Source organism: Anas platyrhynchos, chromosome 23, assembly GCF_047663525.1.
Source record: "Anas platyrhynchos isolate ZD024472 breed Pekin duck chromosome 23, IASCAAS_PekinDuck_T2T, whole genome shotgun sequence".
Lineage (NCBI taxonomy): Eukaryota > Metazoa > Chordata > Aves > Anseriformes > Anatidae > Anas > Anas platyrhynchos.
In genome coordinates, this window is record NC_092609.1 from 7,829,933 (window position 1) to 7,846,443 (window position 16,511).

Sequence of the window (16,511 nt, forward strand, 5' to 3'; positions counted from 1 at the left end):
TCTGGGTCCACTTCAGAAAGAACTAAATAGCATTATTGTTCTCAATTTCAAAGGCAGAAGGTAAATGGAGATATGGTGACACTGAATATATAAAGTAAATGTGTTTAGTTTTGCCAGACTGCTTGATAAAGAAACACTAATAAAAAACTGAACAAGCAGGAAATTCAATTCCAGTCTCATCATATTCTATAGAGATGTATTGAACTGGCATTTCTATAAATTGAAAAATATTTTTGTCACCAGAGAAGTAAATCTATATGTCTAGAACAAAGTGCTGGAAATGTGAAATTTATGAAAACCAGAATGAAAACAGAGAAGAAACTCGTGTGCTGTTTTGTCTTACCCGAAACATGTCACAGAATGTGGTGGGCAGGTCCCTCTGAGCCAGACAGCTATTACAAGTGTGAGCAGGTCATGGGATTGCTGTGACTGTTGGTGGTGTTAAGGTAAAACCTACTTGGAACGATTTACTTATGGCTTGACAGATAATTTTAGCCCAGGTAGGAGTGTCTGTTAGTTCCCTCTTTTCAGGACACAGGACCAAAGGCTATATGACAGAGACGTGCACATTCTTGGCATTCTTCCCCACACAGGTCCCCAAACCAGGATTCACTTTGTCCTGGGAGGTCCTGGTTCAGACCCCACGGGGTGAGTGAAGGGCACTCAGAAGGCAAGGGCAGGACCTGGCTTTAAGGCCAGCATGTCCCAGACAGCTTTCTGGGGCAGGAAGATGTGACACTGGAGGCTGGGGTCACCCCATATTTCTCTGGTGCAGCAGGTGGAGCTAGCTGGGACCCCTGATAGCACTTCAAGAACTCCTGCATCCCATGCCTGTCCATTCCTTGGTTCTGGGTAAGCTTGTACTGAGCTGACCCACCTGGCTATGCGTGAAGGGACTGCAAAGTTAGTGAATGATGCCCTTGTGAGTGACCTCTGTTATCCATGGTTGACATTTCTATCCAAGCAATCTTTGCATCAAACAGGGGTTCCTCTAAGAACTCACTCCATCTTCTTGGCATCTATCAGCCTCTGGGTGTAGAAATCTCATATCTTGCTGGGAGGCAGAGACATAGTTGCCTTCCTTCAGCTGTCCATGTATTTTGCAGCAAAGTGTTACAAACACCATCAGTTCATCAACCAGCCCATCTGCAGGCAGGGTGCTTGCCCAAGTCCTCCTCTCTCCCTTTCACTTCCTTCCTTGCACTTGTCATTTCTTCATCTTCTTCTTTATGGACGATTTGGATTCCTTCTCAAAAGCTTCCAAGGAGGAAGACAGATTCTTACCCACCACTTACTTTCTCTGCTTCTTATGTAGCAATGCTTTCCCATCATGCATTTGTTCTTTGAGAGATATTTCTAATCATACAATCACAGAATCAAAAAACTATCCCAAGTTGGAAGGGACCCAGAAAGATAATCAAGTCCAATTCCTTCATTAAGTTCTACTTCTAAGGGCCTTTGCATTCCCTTTGACCCCTTCCTATGCTTTGTTTCCCCACTTTCATCTCTTACTTCTTCCTTTGCCTGTCTAATTCATAGATCTTGCTCTGAGAAAAATGCCCATATCTGTTCCTTTTTACACCCCCTGAATTCCATGGCCCCATTGAGACATGTCTCAGAAACCAGGGAATCACAGACATACCCTATGTCACAACTGACTCAGACACAATGATAGAAAACTAGATGGCAGTTTTTAGTGAAGAGACTGTCTATGCAACCCAAGCAGAGAATGGACTGTCAGTTTTCTCCAGGAGTCTCTCAGCACCTTGGTATATCAGGGTCTTCTCACAGAACTGCTTGCAGTGCATAGCTTTAGTTGATAAACTAAACGAATTTCCTTGGGCTGATTCAATCTGCCTTTATCTTCACCTTGAAGACCAACTTTGAATCAGCAACTGATGTACAAATAAATTTGAGGAGTCCCACACTTGGTTTCCTGTAGTCCTGTTTGGATTCTGTTTCCACTTCCTTCTGCTTGATCTTGACATACCAACTGAAACTGCTGTGAAAACTGCTTGGCACTAGGGAAAGTTTTCACATCCTGCCCAGTCATTGAGGTGAGACCGAGAGATGAAACTTAACAGCTAAATTAAATCTGATCTTTATGGTAGAAACAAACAAGATCTAATGAGCACCTCAGCAGTCCCATCACACAGTCCTGTCCCTTGCATTTGTGTCGACGAAGGCTGCTGATGCCACTGGCAGAAACCTGAGAAAAATCATTCAGACATGAGTGTAGTGTATAAACAAAAGTGTCTTTCTCCTTCACGAACTAATTCCTTTAGAGCTTATGCATGAAGTATAAAGCTGAATTTGAGTTAACAGAGCATTACGGGAATAGTGACAAGGGAACTGGTCCTCTGCAAAGAATACATAAACCAGATCCATCACTCATTGGATTCTGCCTTGGGGTCTTCACAAATTCTTTTAATTTCTGTCCAGCATCCATTCTTTTGCAGAGAAGAAATGTCTTTCCAAAACTCACTATTAATTAACTGATATATCCCAAAGCATTTTCTGTGGTCCCACAAGCTTTAAATCAATGCAACATCAAGGACTACACTGTTCGTCATGGGTCTTTTAGGTAATAGATAAAAGGAGCATAAAGAAACATCTATTTTTCTATCTACTTTAGAAAATCTTGGTAGGTTAAGGACATGGTCTGGCAATATTTTAACTGTTTACCTTCAGGATTCTTCATCTCATGTATTCCTAAAAACGTTACTAGTGCCAACTGGACTAACTGGTATAACTTTGGATGATGGTTCTCAGAAGAGACCGTGGGCACTAAGAAAGATAACCAGTGCTTTGCAAGGAAGAATTGTGTGTGTGATACCTTTCTGGCTAGGTTTCATGCTTTAATCTTCATTTGAACATCAGCTTGGGTAATATTTTTCTAGAGCTGATAAGCCCTCTCACCTAAAAATACGTACTTGCACTGCATTCATCCAGCAAACCTGGCAAGGGGTACAAGGAAAAGATGCATTTGCCCTACCTATTATCCTGAAGAGCAGCTTTTTTGTTTCCCACCACTCAACCCCACCCACCAGGAGAAACACTAAAAATACCAAACCCAGATCTGACGGTGCCTTTCGCAACTTCTAAAAGGGAGCTTTTCCAGATTGTCTCATTCCTCCTGAATTCTTCCCCTGTAGAGGTTGGACCAACATTTTAATAAATGACACAGCAGAAGCCACACTGTATGAAAACTAGGTTTAAGACAGGTCTTAGATGATAAGGCCTCAGTCTATGCAACCATATAGTGAAAAGCAGCAGGGAATACTCAGCGCAGAATACAGCTCTTTACCCCTAAATAGGTGACCCAAACCCAGCACAAACAGCACCTCTACTACTACCATAACACAGATTTGCACATGGGATTTATTTCTAGCTGTTGCTTCCTGACAGGTCAGGGTCCAACATATGGATTTGGGGAGCCTTTCAGTAACTGCCTGAGTTTGGTTACCCCTGTTCAACAGGCTCTGCACCTTTGCACTGCTGCTGCCCTGATGCATTGTGCTGCGTTTGTGAGGGCACCAGCACCACAGCCTGTGTGGTGGAGCAGATGTTCTTTCAACCCCACCTTTGCACTCCTGTGCTACCCTCCTCGCACAGTCCCTCTGCAGGTCAGCGCTGACAGGGATGTCCCCATGGGTCCCATCTTATGAAGGCCCCTGTGGGAGTCACTTCCTGATGAACCATTTGGATCTGTTTCTATAGGGTGCTTCCAACACAGTTCCCACATTTATCTTTTCCCTGTCTGGATGTAGCTGTGCTCTGTTGGGATAGAAAACGATGGACAATTGCATCCTTCATGTATTTTAACTTCAGAGTGCTCTCAGTAACTCCAAGAGGCAAACCAAGGTCTGATGTCTGCTGGGGTGACTCTGGGACAGCTCTGTGTCAGAGCCAAACAGCCTAGGTGATGCAGGATATGGTGAAAGTTATCAGATCAGCCCCAGAAAGGCAGCTGGTGCAAGGCAGCAATGAGACAAGGGAAACAGTAATTTCTGATGTGAGTTTGTACTCCTTTCTGGGCCTTCCACTGATGGTATTGAACCAAACTACATCAGCCTGATGACAGATTATCTCTACTGTGATGATCGTTGAAGGAAATCAAAGTGCATAACTTTTCTTCAAAACACCTGGAGAAATGGACCTGATCAGCTCCATGGACCCACCTCCCTGTCCTCTAAGCCCTACTAGTTTCCTGGGGTGAAAAGAAGAACATTTTATGGCTTTCTATAAAGCCATAAATGAGTGTGTCAGGGCACACTGCTAGCAGAGAAGGCAATGCTGGCTACTCTTCTTGGTGCCATTGAAACCTGCCTAAATTCCTTGATAATGCTGGAGCTATGGGTATCACATGACTTGAAAGTTCAAAGGAGTCCAACAGTGCTGTTTGGTGTTTGGGTCCCTTTTTCAGGCTTTCAGGCCTCTTATAACAATGCATGAGAAGGGAAACTACAGGAACTCTCAGACTCCAAGGCTTACAGGCAAGAAGATGCTTCATCTAATTGAAAACTGAGCCGCATTTGAGGTCTGCATAGTATAAAGAACAACTTGTAACCCATGGTTCTATGGTTGCACTCTCATGCCTCCAAGTGGGGCAGCTCTGTGACATCTGCTTAGGGAAATCCCATCCCAGAGTCAGTCCACAGAACCAGCCAAGAATCCGGGAAAGATCGCTAAAGCAAGCAAGGACAACATGTCTGCTGCTAGGAGAAGTCTGGAAGATCACTCTTCCACACCCAGATGAACTAGCTCAGCATTCATACCAGCCAGCTCTGCTTGGAGGGGAAAGGAAAGAAAGCAATTAGTGAGGAAATAAATGAGGAAAAAAAAAAAAAAAAAAAAAGAAAAAAAAGAAGAGGAGAACAAAGACAACACAAGAACATTTTGCCACAAAGATGATGAAGTGAGTACCTAATATTTCTGCAAAATGACAGACCAGATCTCCATGAAAAGCACAAAAATGGTCTCAGATATAAGCACTTGCAGCCCAGGAGAGGATGGGAATATGAATAAATTTATTTTGCTTTTGTCCATGCTGTGATTGTGTTTAGATGGGTACTCAATATCCATTTTTCATATTTTTTTTCTATCATCCACCAATCCTCTGCCCTCAGTTCACTGGAGTCATCCCATATAAGGTGGGTGGTAGCACTGCTGACTCTTATCTGGGCAAGAGATGCCTCTTGAAGACTCACGCTGTTGCAATGATGGGTAGGAAAGAAACAGACATCTTTGACAGAATTTAGTCTCATGATTTCTTTCATCATTTGCATTATTCCGTGGAGCAATAAAAAATTGTGTTTTAAGTGGCACTGCTCCTTTATCATCCCAACTGTCACTTGCCAGAAAATTCAGAAAGCCAATGTAGAGCTTGAGGTTATTAAGAAACCTCACTGAAGCATATTCCTCACTCCTCTTACTCAGATAACTACTCCTATTCTCATCCAACAGGTCAAGCCTGACTCAAAGAGCAGTGAACTGTAGGAGTGAACAGAACAGTGGCTGATGTCCCTTTGCAGCCCTTCCTGGATCTCCCTCATTTGCAAGGCAGTGCTGGAACCTGGGTTGCCTGTCTGGGAGTCAGTGGGACAGGCTGTCTTGGTGACCAGCAGGTCTGACACATACCCCTGTTGGCTTTGCTGTCAGTGGGGTCTGGTGCTTACAGAACCTCGTGCATGAAGGAGCCTTGTTGCATGGTGCTCTCCTTAATAGTGCTCTCCAAGCTGGGGCTTAAGACCTGTTCCAGACTCTTTTTCTGCAGGATTGATCTTCTTCCCATGATCCAAGAACCTTTAGTCTTTGACAAATTGCTAACAGCACTGGCAGCCTATTCCACTTTGGGGGACTGGATAAAACCACCCTTAAAGCAGGGGATAAATCAATAGGATGGGATAGGGCAAAGGTGGGAATAAAAGTAATTGGGCAATCATAAGGCTGGTAGTGAGACGAGCAGATTTCCCAGAGGAGCTAGCCAAGAGTAATACATATCTAGGCTTACAAAAGAGCTCCTGTAAGTCAAAATAACAGATGTGGTCGTGAATATAGCCTTTGTCAACGCAGTATAATTGCGATGTTCAATGGCTTCATGAAAATGTGTTGACTCCTAATTGCTATAGCACCTGCATTCCTCAACTAGCACAAAGCTCCAAACCTTCAAGAAGATCATAAAAGAGCTGAAAGTTTCCTGGCTTGCAGACAACTGCATTTTTTCAGCTCCCCTTGCAAACTGCACAGTGACAGCTTGGACCAACCCCAGCAAGTCCACTTGGCAACTGTTCCCTATTTTGCTGTGGGAAGCAAGCAGGAGATGACACAGGCTCCAGCAAAATGAGTACAGAGGTTGATTTTTTCTTCTTCCTGTTGGTCAAGTTGGCAGTTCCTTGGGCAGGACTCTTAGAGTAGTGGGAATGAAGTGAAATGATCTTGCCTTAGAGAGTCCGTGTCTCCGTGGGTTCCTTCAGTCATCAGGGACTGAAAACTCCCTTCCTGTATGTGGTGGTTTTACTGTGTTGGGCAGCTAAACCCCACAATCGCTCTCTCACTCCCCCTCTTTAGATGACGAGGGGAAGAAGTAAAGCAAAGAACAATTCACAGGTTGAGATAAGGATAATTTAATTAAAGGGAAATAATAATAATAAATAAATAAAGACTATTATAAACTAAACAATTTAACTAAAGGGAAATAAAAAGGGGAAGGGGAAAAGGGAGGGGGAAAGGGAAAATAAAAAAAAAAAGGAGGAAAACAAACAAATAAAACAAATGAAGGCTATGTGGAAGTGCAGAGGAAAGAAATTACTCTCTACTTCCCACAAATGAGCGATGATTGACCATGTCCTTGAAGCAGGGCCTAGATGCACATAGCCAGTGTTTGGGAGGAGGAACGATGTTTTCACAACAAGAGCCCACCCCTCCCCTCCTCTTCCTGTTTCCACCTTTTATTGCTGAGTGTGACATCACATGGTATGGAATATCCCTTTGATTGGTTTAGATCAGCTGCCCTAGTGATGTTTCTCTCCTCACTTTTTGCCCACCCCCTAGGAGGGTTAGAGAGAGGCCCAATGCTGTGCCAGCACTGCTCAGCAGTAGACACAACCCTGGTGTGATAACACTGCTGTTCCAGCTACAAGTGCAGAGTACAGCACTGTATGGGCTGCTGCCGGGAAAGTTAACATTCCAGCCAGACCTGGTACACTGTATTACTTCCTTTTCTGCTGCAGTGCTTCCAAGCACCTCTTGCAATCACTCAGAATCACACAGGAGTGATTCTTAGAGAGCTCCTGGCACGTGAAAGTGTCCCAAGTGCCTTGAGTTTAATCAGGCCACAGTTCTTCTTACTCCTAAGCTCAGCAATACTCTGCAAGTGATGCTCCAAAACAACAGGTTTCACACTGAGTACCACGAGGTCAAACTCACCCTGTGGCTCATGGTTCCAACCAAATGCCATTTTGCAGCTAGAAGACCCCATCATGCTCATAACCTATCAGTAGTGCTCAGGGTGGCATGCTGCTAATATAAATGATACATCCCCTCACACCATGCCACCAACCCTGCTGTCATCTCATGGCTGGGTGTGTGCACATCACAGGTCTTCCCACTCCCCAGGGCTGAGGGGTTTGGTGACTTGTTCAAGAGGATGTCCTGAAACCCCAGCTCCTGAAGCACCAGCTCAGTCCTTCCCGTTTTCACGCACATGACAGATGGAACGATGTACTTTCTGGACTTTGATCTCTGTTTTCTCTCTGTGTTTCCTTCTAGATCTTCCCTTCTTTCCAGCAAATTGAAAGAGAACTTTCCCGTATGGCAAAGAACTTTTCAAGGAGATCTTTCACTTCACAGTATCTGTGGATCTCTACTTCAGCCACATATCTTTTTTGCCTACATCTCTGGACTGTCCTCTGCTGCCCTTCACACTCGCTGTTTCTCCAGCCATGTGACACTCATTATTTCTGAATGCAAAAAATAAGAAAGACAAAAAAATTCTTTCAAGTTGCGGAGGCTGGGCTGTCTTGTCATTCATCTGTGGGGAAAACAAAGGAAAACAAAATAAAGAAGAAGAAGCAATCACTAAAAACATCTCCTCCCTGAGCAGTTTGAAAGGGACGGAGCTCCTCTGTGATGTTGGCAATACCATGCAGCTCTGCAGGAGAAACACAGTGATCTGCAGTGGAGGTTTGTAGAGGTGCAAGCAGCAAAGAAAAAATGATCTTGCTTTAATGAATTACCTTAAAATTCACCTGTTGTAATCTCCTCTAATGAGTTACTTCTCCTTCACAGAGTTAGGGTTGCAGACAGTGTTTCAGCTCTTGGTTCATCCTGTAAGCAAAGTAAAATGAGCTTAAAAGTATTTACAATGTGGGTTTCCTTATGAAAGCAGATGTTCCATCTTACTAGAGCTGCCCCTTCAAGGGGTACCAATCCCACCAGCACACTGCAGTGCCCATGAGGAGATCCCATTAGGAACCAGACCCCAGAGCTCTGCCCACACCCTTTGCCCTGTCACACTGCTTTTTGCTCAAGGCCATCGATGGCGATGTGGTGGGGATGTGGCAGAGGATGCTGCTGAAGATGTGACTGTGAAGCACTGCGGTGGGGGTGCCAGCACGTGCTACCCTGCTTTGGGACAGGATGAAATGTGCATGCCAGCTGACTGCTTCTGCTGCAACATGCCCCTGAGCTGATACTGGCATGACTGCCTAGGAAAGGGATTACGTTAGCACCACTCCTGTGGCCTAGGCCAGCTGGGCTGTCAGTCTCAAAGGCTCTTCCTCATAGAAATGCACCTTCAGAGTTAACACTTGTGCCAACTGTTAGCAGGGCTACATCTTGCTTTCAGCCTTGAAACCATACCAATACGTACGGTCCTGAATGCTCCTGAATTCAGTGTCCCATGCATGTCCAGCTGGGAGAAATTTACTGAGTCTTTAAGACTCTCCATAAGCCTTTTCTAACTGCTTCCACAATCCAAAGTATTTGCCAAGCATACTGTGCATAACATTCTCCCCACACTCCCACAGACTCGCATTTCACTCCAAGCTATGCTAACCCATAGCTCTTTGTGCAGTCATCAAGTTTCAGTTGTATTTTATTTATCATAGGCTTACACTTCAAAATTTAACCTTTTAGTATCTTGTGAGGTGATCTCTTGAGAAGGCAGTGCTTCTTCCTTGCCACATAAACATGGTTGCCTACAGGCTATACAGAATTAGTCTTCCAAATCTTTAGCCTTTTCCACTTCTATCAGCTTTGATTTCTTGTAATCCCCTGTGTCCAGCCACTGAGACATACCTGGTGGGTTCTTGGTTTTGTTCTAATTCTCTGAGTGAAGAAAGCATATCTGAGAACACTATCACTCTAAGCAGCAACAGGGAAATACCTGTGAACTGTCCCAATGTAATCAGGAACTGTTCTGGAAACATGATATGACGGATTGCCCAACTGAAGTGCCTCTACACCAATGCACACAGCTTGGGAAACAAGCAAGAGGGGAAATTCAGTGGTGAGGCACTGGAACAGGTTGCCCAGGGGTTGTGGATGCCACATCCCTGGAGGTGTTCAAGGCCAGGTTAGATGAGGCCCTGGGCAACCTGATCTAGTGGGTGGTGGCCCTGAACGTGACAGAAGGCTGGAACTGGATGACCTTTGAAGTCCCTTCCAACCCGAGTCATTCTATTCTATGATAAATAATGGCAGTCTGGAGGCCATCCATTAGCCCTTTGGCTTCTCACTCACCTTGGTGTCCCCAGCTCTTCATGGACACTTGACATAGGCATCTGCCCACCAGGAAGGCCTTTGTACCTGCTGCTCTGCTGGTGCTCTTGCTCTTGTAGAGATGAATCTCAGGAGCTGAGCATCTCCAGTATAGCTGCTTTTTTTGGCAGTGGCTCCATCTACACCTCTCCACACTAAAGAAGGTCCTTTCTTCACAGTGAAAGAGAGGATTTTGCCCAAGATTGCCCCAAGGCTCAACTTCTTGTAATGAACAGACAGACAAATCCCCAGAGTCATTGCAGAGAGCTGAGACCAGGTTGTGGAGCAACCAAGGGACACGTGATGCTCAGCCAACAACCAGGATGGAGAAAAAAACAGGCCACTCAGTCCTCTGAGCCTTCATGGCAGGTCACCAGGTTCTCTGTATAGAGGGTATGGGGACAAAGGGCTTCTTTGGGGGGTTCTGTAGCCCCAGGAGCATGGCCAATTTGTTGGCACCCTTATATTTGTGCTTGCCATCCTTGGCTCAGGACTCAGAAGGGCTAATGCCCCACTTCAGTCCAGGAAGACACTTTCAGTATGCTTTTCCAGTTGATTTAATTCCTCTGACACTATCATGTCTCCATGACACCTGCATCATTTATAAAACTCCTCCCTGCCTGCAGGGGACAGAAGTTATTATTGAGGGTCTGGAAGGTTATGCCACCCTCCCACTCAGACTCTGCAAAATAATTGAGGAGCCCTTGGCGTTCAGCTCCATGGTTTCCTCTTGAATGACACTCAATGTCAAGGCAGGGCTTACAGGCTTACAAGAAACAGCTTTTGTCTGGTCTCGCTGCTCCCTAGCCCTTTGCAAATCTTTCTGGAGATTTCCTTCAGGTACAGTTCTGCTTCTTAAACATTTTAAACCAGAATGATATTTAGCAAAGATAAGGCTTAAGCAGTCTCCCTGCATCTCTCTGTCTCAGTTGGGCTGCTTGATGGGCTTCAGTACACTGAAAGCTGATAACAGCAGCCTGCCTTGGGGAGCCTGGGTCTACATCCAGACTAAGAAGCTCAGCAAAGTCAGGGGGGCATGGCAGCCCAAAGTGTCTGATCAGAAGCATGCTTCATGGCACAGTTTAGAGCTGTACTAACCAGAATGCCTCGGGGGTTAGCGTGGACCAGGGACCATTTTCATGGAGTTCTGGGGAAACAGCTACCTTTTTGCAGAGTTTGGCTGTATGGCTGTACTAGCTATCTCGCACCAAAGTCAGGACTGGAAAGAATCCTTGGGGTGTTTAGTCTAAAACACTCAGACCATGGTTACCTCTGAGAGTAGCAGTTCTGAACGGTTGAAGTGTTAGTCATTAGGTGTCCTCCCACTATTATGGGGGAGGTATACAGGGACCTAAGAAATCCACCACTGTAAATACACAGGGAGAGTGTGCTGCAGCATCAGATCTTCCAAATTCCTAACCCAATTACATGCCAAAACAAAACAAAACAAAAACAAACAAACAAACAAACAAACAAAACACAACAACAAAAACAAAAACAACAAAAAAAAAAACAAGATCTCAACGATGTAATGCAAAACAAAGCCAACAGGGTTATTGCATAGCTCCATGCAATATGTCCTTTGTATTTTGACTGCTGTCAGCATGGTCTGTATACAAGATAAATTAAATTATTATTATTATTATTTTAAACAAACTGTAGAGTACTGTTTCTCCACTTTTAGCATTTGTTTTATTAAAAATGACTCTATATATTAATGTCTATACATGTAACTTACATTTATATACAAATAAATGAATAAATGAATAAATAAATAAATCTATATATATACTAGACTCCCCCACCACCCCGGGCACAGTTTCATTAAAATGGGTCTTCGTATGTCAACCACTATTTACGTTATTTAGGTGACATGAGAGTTTTCCATACAAATTTTATTACAGCTGTGCAGCTCATGAAAATTTCCAGAAAAAAGGGTGAAAGGACACAAAAAAATGGGCATTGGTGGTTGTTAGCAGGAAAGGGTCCTACACAGACAACAACGGACCTCTGGAAGGCTGGGCAGATGAGCGATGGGTAGCAGAGTGTTTGTTGCAGGGTATGTGAACATGCCCCGCACTGCAGAGCGAGCCCAAAGCAGGGAGGGGATTCCCCCCGGATTCATTCAGGCTTGGCTGCCAGGATTAGTTTCTGAAATGTAGTTGGGCACATATGGATGCAAATAAGCACCCAGTAGGAATTTTAAAAGCACATAATCCCTAGCAATTTTGTGGGAGGAAGGCACCTGAATACAGATAAGAATCTAGCTTTAGGTGCCTAGCCTTTTACAGAATGAATCTCAATAGATGCCTACCTACTCTGTTAGATACCTACACATATTTTTCTTCCTTGGAACCAGTTTAAACAGGAGACTCTGCTAATCCACAGAGATGCAGTTTCAGTTTCTCAAGGCCTCCTGGCAGGCAGCAGCACCAGGAGGGAGACCTTGAAGTTTCTGTAAAGCAGCACCCCCTGTGATTGCTGTGAAGTCTGTCTCTGCTGAAGGCGTAGTAACAGACTGCTACGGCTCCAGCTGAATGCTCTGGCATTGTAATAGTCAAATTATATGCAAAATGCATGCATAGTCATTACTCATTAATTAATTTAAATAATTGACTACTTCAGAAGTATGTATGATCTGTCTCTTCTGCAGCTGCTTCATTTGGCTGATCTATTGTTCTGTGGACACATATTAGAAATGTTTGTGAAAAGCACAAAATATTTAGTTTGTGAGTACTGTGTAAGTAAATATTCTTTTTATCCAAGTACTCCAGAAGCAATTAATTAACACCATATCCTCAAAGAAGAGAGCCTTTCATAAATCACTGTCAGTAAAACAACCTAGTCTGGTTGCTGGGAAAAAAAAAAAAAAAAAGTTCTATTTGCACAACCGTGGACAAGTCTAAAGCAAGAACAGCCCAGCTGAGTGAGGAGCCTGCCACCTCAAGCAGAAATTGTGAGAAAGGAGCAGTGCCTATGGCCTTGAATGCTCATACTCCATGCTGGCAATGTCCCAAGGGATGTGTGACACTGTGGCACTGACATCCATGGTAGGATCCAGGGCTATGCCATGTCAAGCCCCATCAGGAGAGCATGGTCACCTCTGCTGGACTCATCACTTGGAGCCAGCCCCTTTTGTGATGCACGAACTTAAGAAGACTTCCTGCTTTTCCAGGAGATCCTCTCCTTTTCTTCCTCCATCTGGGCTTTGCAGATGTTTTACTGTTGCCAACCACCAAGGAGACTTCAGCATCCTTGTTTTCTCTCTGAAGTAACCAGAAATAGTGTTAGCCTGATTATTGACAGAAGTCTTTTCTGGACTGGTAGCACCTGGACAGTGAAGATGGACCCTTGACCAGCATGGAGGTCTCTCCTGACCCTAAGTTAGATCTAAACTTGGTGTCACAAACTTCCTTCTCCTCCTTTTTTTTTTTTTTTTTTTTTTTTCCCTTTTTCCCTTAGTGGCCAGATGAGGACTTCTGGATGTCAGTAATTTCTCTTTTAATGCTGACTCTTCTTCTGACCCACACTATGCTCTCACCCAGGCCACTGTGAATGTCTTCTCCACTGTGGGTGCCTTGCTTTTAGCAAGGGTACAGCAGAGGCTAGACCATGCCAGAAGATTTTCAGAAGAATGACACTGATTTGGAGGAAGGCTAAATGACTATAATTAAGATTATCATGTTTTGGTTTTGTTTTTCTCACTTCCCTTTTATCATCCCAACTATAATGTGATTCTATGATTTTCATCCTATCTTTGCAGATGGAGGCAAGTCTTTGTTCCTTGGTAATACCAGAGCCCTTCTTGACTGCAGAAGGAATCTATCTATTGTAAACACAATAAACCTTAGCACAACACTTCCAAACATCATGGGGAGAGACGCTGAGCAAGAACATGATCGCAGATCTAGTGAAGTTACTAGTGGGAAGAAGATACCAACTATAGTCACCAAAACAAGAAAGGAAGAATATCTTTTCCAAGCAAATAACAACCTGCAAAGGAGGATATTGCAGTCTCTGAGGAGATTCAATGTGTATTTTAGAATCAGATTTGGGAATCCAGCCATCTGTCCAAATATTGAAATTCATCAGCCATTTCAAGTGGGAGTTTGTCAAGCAAAAACATCCAAGGGAGCTCCCACGCCTGCTGTGTTACTGGGCTTGGGCCACAGCCAAACACCATTGACACAGTTTTCTTGCTCTTGCATCTTAACTTTTTTTTTTTTTTTTTTTTTGGCTGAAAATCACCTCTGAGTGTGTGCAAAATCTATCTGTCAGTTCGGCAAAGTCACATGTCATATGAAAGTACTACAGGTGCTAGTAGGATTTTTCATGTGTGGATGGAGACAGGAGAATGTTCCCTGGCCACATGGAGACTCATTGCTCCCTTAAACATCCCTTGAAGAAGGGACCCAGCAGTGGCTTTCTCTGCATCACTCTTCTGTGTTTCCTTTCGGACCTTCATCAGCAAGGCTTTTTTTTTTTTTTTTTTCTTTTTATTTCTGCAAATATTGTGGTTATTTCAAGGTAAGGAGAATAATTAAACAAGGCTAGGGAGAAAAGCTGGTACAGACGCCTCTGTGAGAGGGCTCAGCAGTGGACAAAGTGGTTGCAGTTGCTGCACCAGTGTTTAGAAAGCACAGTTCTGCTCTGGAAAGGACATTTGCCTCCCATCTGGATCCATGCTTTCAAACAGGGCTACTGTTGGTACTATTTGCCACAAGCTTTGAGCCAGAAACTGGGCAATTTTTACAAGGCAGCACAGATCTGCAGTCTTCAGGCATTGCAGGAGACAGAAGAGCCAGGCCAGAAGCAGCACGGGTAGAGATGCCCGTAATATTGCCACAGCCATAAAGGGGCTGATTCAGCCCAGACTAAGGAGTGCTGGCTGAGCAGCTAGCAGGTGCAGGGAGGAGTGCTGCTGTCCCCAGCAGAAGGCAAAGGATGAACAAGATCAATGCCCACAGGACACAGATGCAACATGAAAACTTCTGCGAGTGCTGGGATTTCCACCGGGTCTAGTACCTGTCTTCAAAGCAACTCAGTCTACCCTGGGAATGAGAGCGCCCTGGCTCCCTTCGTATGGCTGTGTTCCAAGTCCTCGAGCTGCCAGAAGGCATGGAGGGCTGCCTCTGCCTTGTACTCCCCAGGCATGGCTGCTGTGCTGTGACACAGCCCAGAGAAGGTGGGCAATCTCATGCTGATTTGACTCATGACTTTTGATCTCCAGCATTGTGATTTCAGGAGATGTTTTTGGTCAAAGCCACACTTTGGATGGTTTTGTAGGATATCCTGAATAACTACAGATGGGAAAATCAAGCCTGGGACCTAAATGTTCCTGTACTTTGAGTAAAAAAAAAAAAAAGTTATGTGTCATCTATCCCATCCCAAAGTGTCCGATCATCTGCTAGGCTAGCATAGTTCTGTTCCAAATCCCTGGGCAGATTTAGGGGCAGAAGCGAAGCAGCACATGGCAGACCTGGGAAGTCTTCTTTGCAGAGAGCTCTGGTAAAGAAGTCGTCCAAGAGTTTGTGAAGGCAAATGAGACAGGGGGTGAAATCTGTATATCATGCAGTTGGTAAGAATGCACATTGTTTCTCTGAAAAAATAGCTGCCACATCAGGAGGCTACCACCTGAGGCTTTCCAAGTATTACTTCCAAGAGAGATTGCTCTGCAGCTGGGACTAATTCCAGCAGTTTAACTTGCATGGACAAACCCAGTCTCTCCAAGAGAACCATGTCCTCTAGTTGTAAGTCAGGGGTGTCCTGCTGTGTTGAAACACTGTTCCCCCTCTAAACCTCCCAACAGCAGAGCTGTAACGGGTATGGAGACAAGTGGATCCCCTTGAATATCTTCTCTCCATGGTGGGCCCGGGGTAAAGCCATGTAACGAGGTCCCTTGGTGGGTCACTGCAGGCTGACCTGCTCTGCTGGGTGCGGGAAGTCACAGAGGTGAAGAATGACCATGGTGCCCCACCATCCACCACAAGGTGCAAAGCAGAGCCAGTACCAATGGTGGGAAAAGGCTGTTCCGTGGGGGAGCTGCCAGCTGCACTGATCCCTGTGTGGAAACCCAAACACTAGTCCTTATGTACAGGCCCTCTTTGAACAGTCAGAATAAGTTCCTGAGGAACTATTGGCTTCCTATAGGCTGACCCCATCCCGTGTATGGACAAGGTTCACTGAAATATATTCCCAAATTGCAATAAAGATTGAATTATTTTGCTTTTCCACATGTCCCTGCTCAACAGTACTCACTCTTCTTTCCTGCCTCCTCTCAACCTCTCAACTTGGCTTTTGTTTAAAAGCTTTTTTTTTTTTTTTTTTTACTCGGGGGATTTAGAAAGTTTATAACACATTAAATCTCTCCGTAATCTCATAAATATAAATGACAATATTATGAAGAATAAAAAACGGTGCAGAGAAATCAGAATAATTAAATCTGGGACTTCTAATACTTAATGAGTCCCTTTGTCTCAGGCTGTGATTAGGAAGCCATCACTTGCTGCATTTTCTCTGATGGAGAACTGCAGATGAGAAAACTGATATGCCCTCAATGCTAGATTTGTGCAGCACCAAACACCAGATGAACTGCATATACTGAAGGCTTGGGTAAGGTTTGACTAGGGCATGCTGGAAGAGTAGCAGATGAGCTTCCAGTTTCACAGCTATGGGGAACATCTGGCAACAGATAAGCAACAGCAGGATCTGGCAAATTATTTCATCTACTGATTTAATCAGCATTTGGA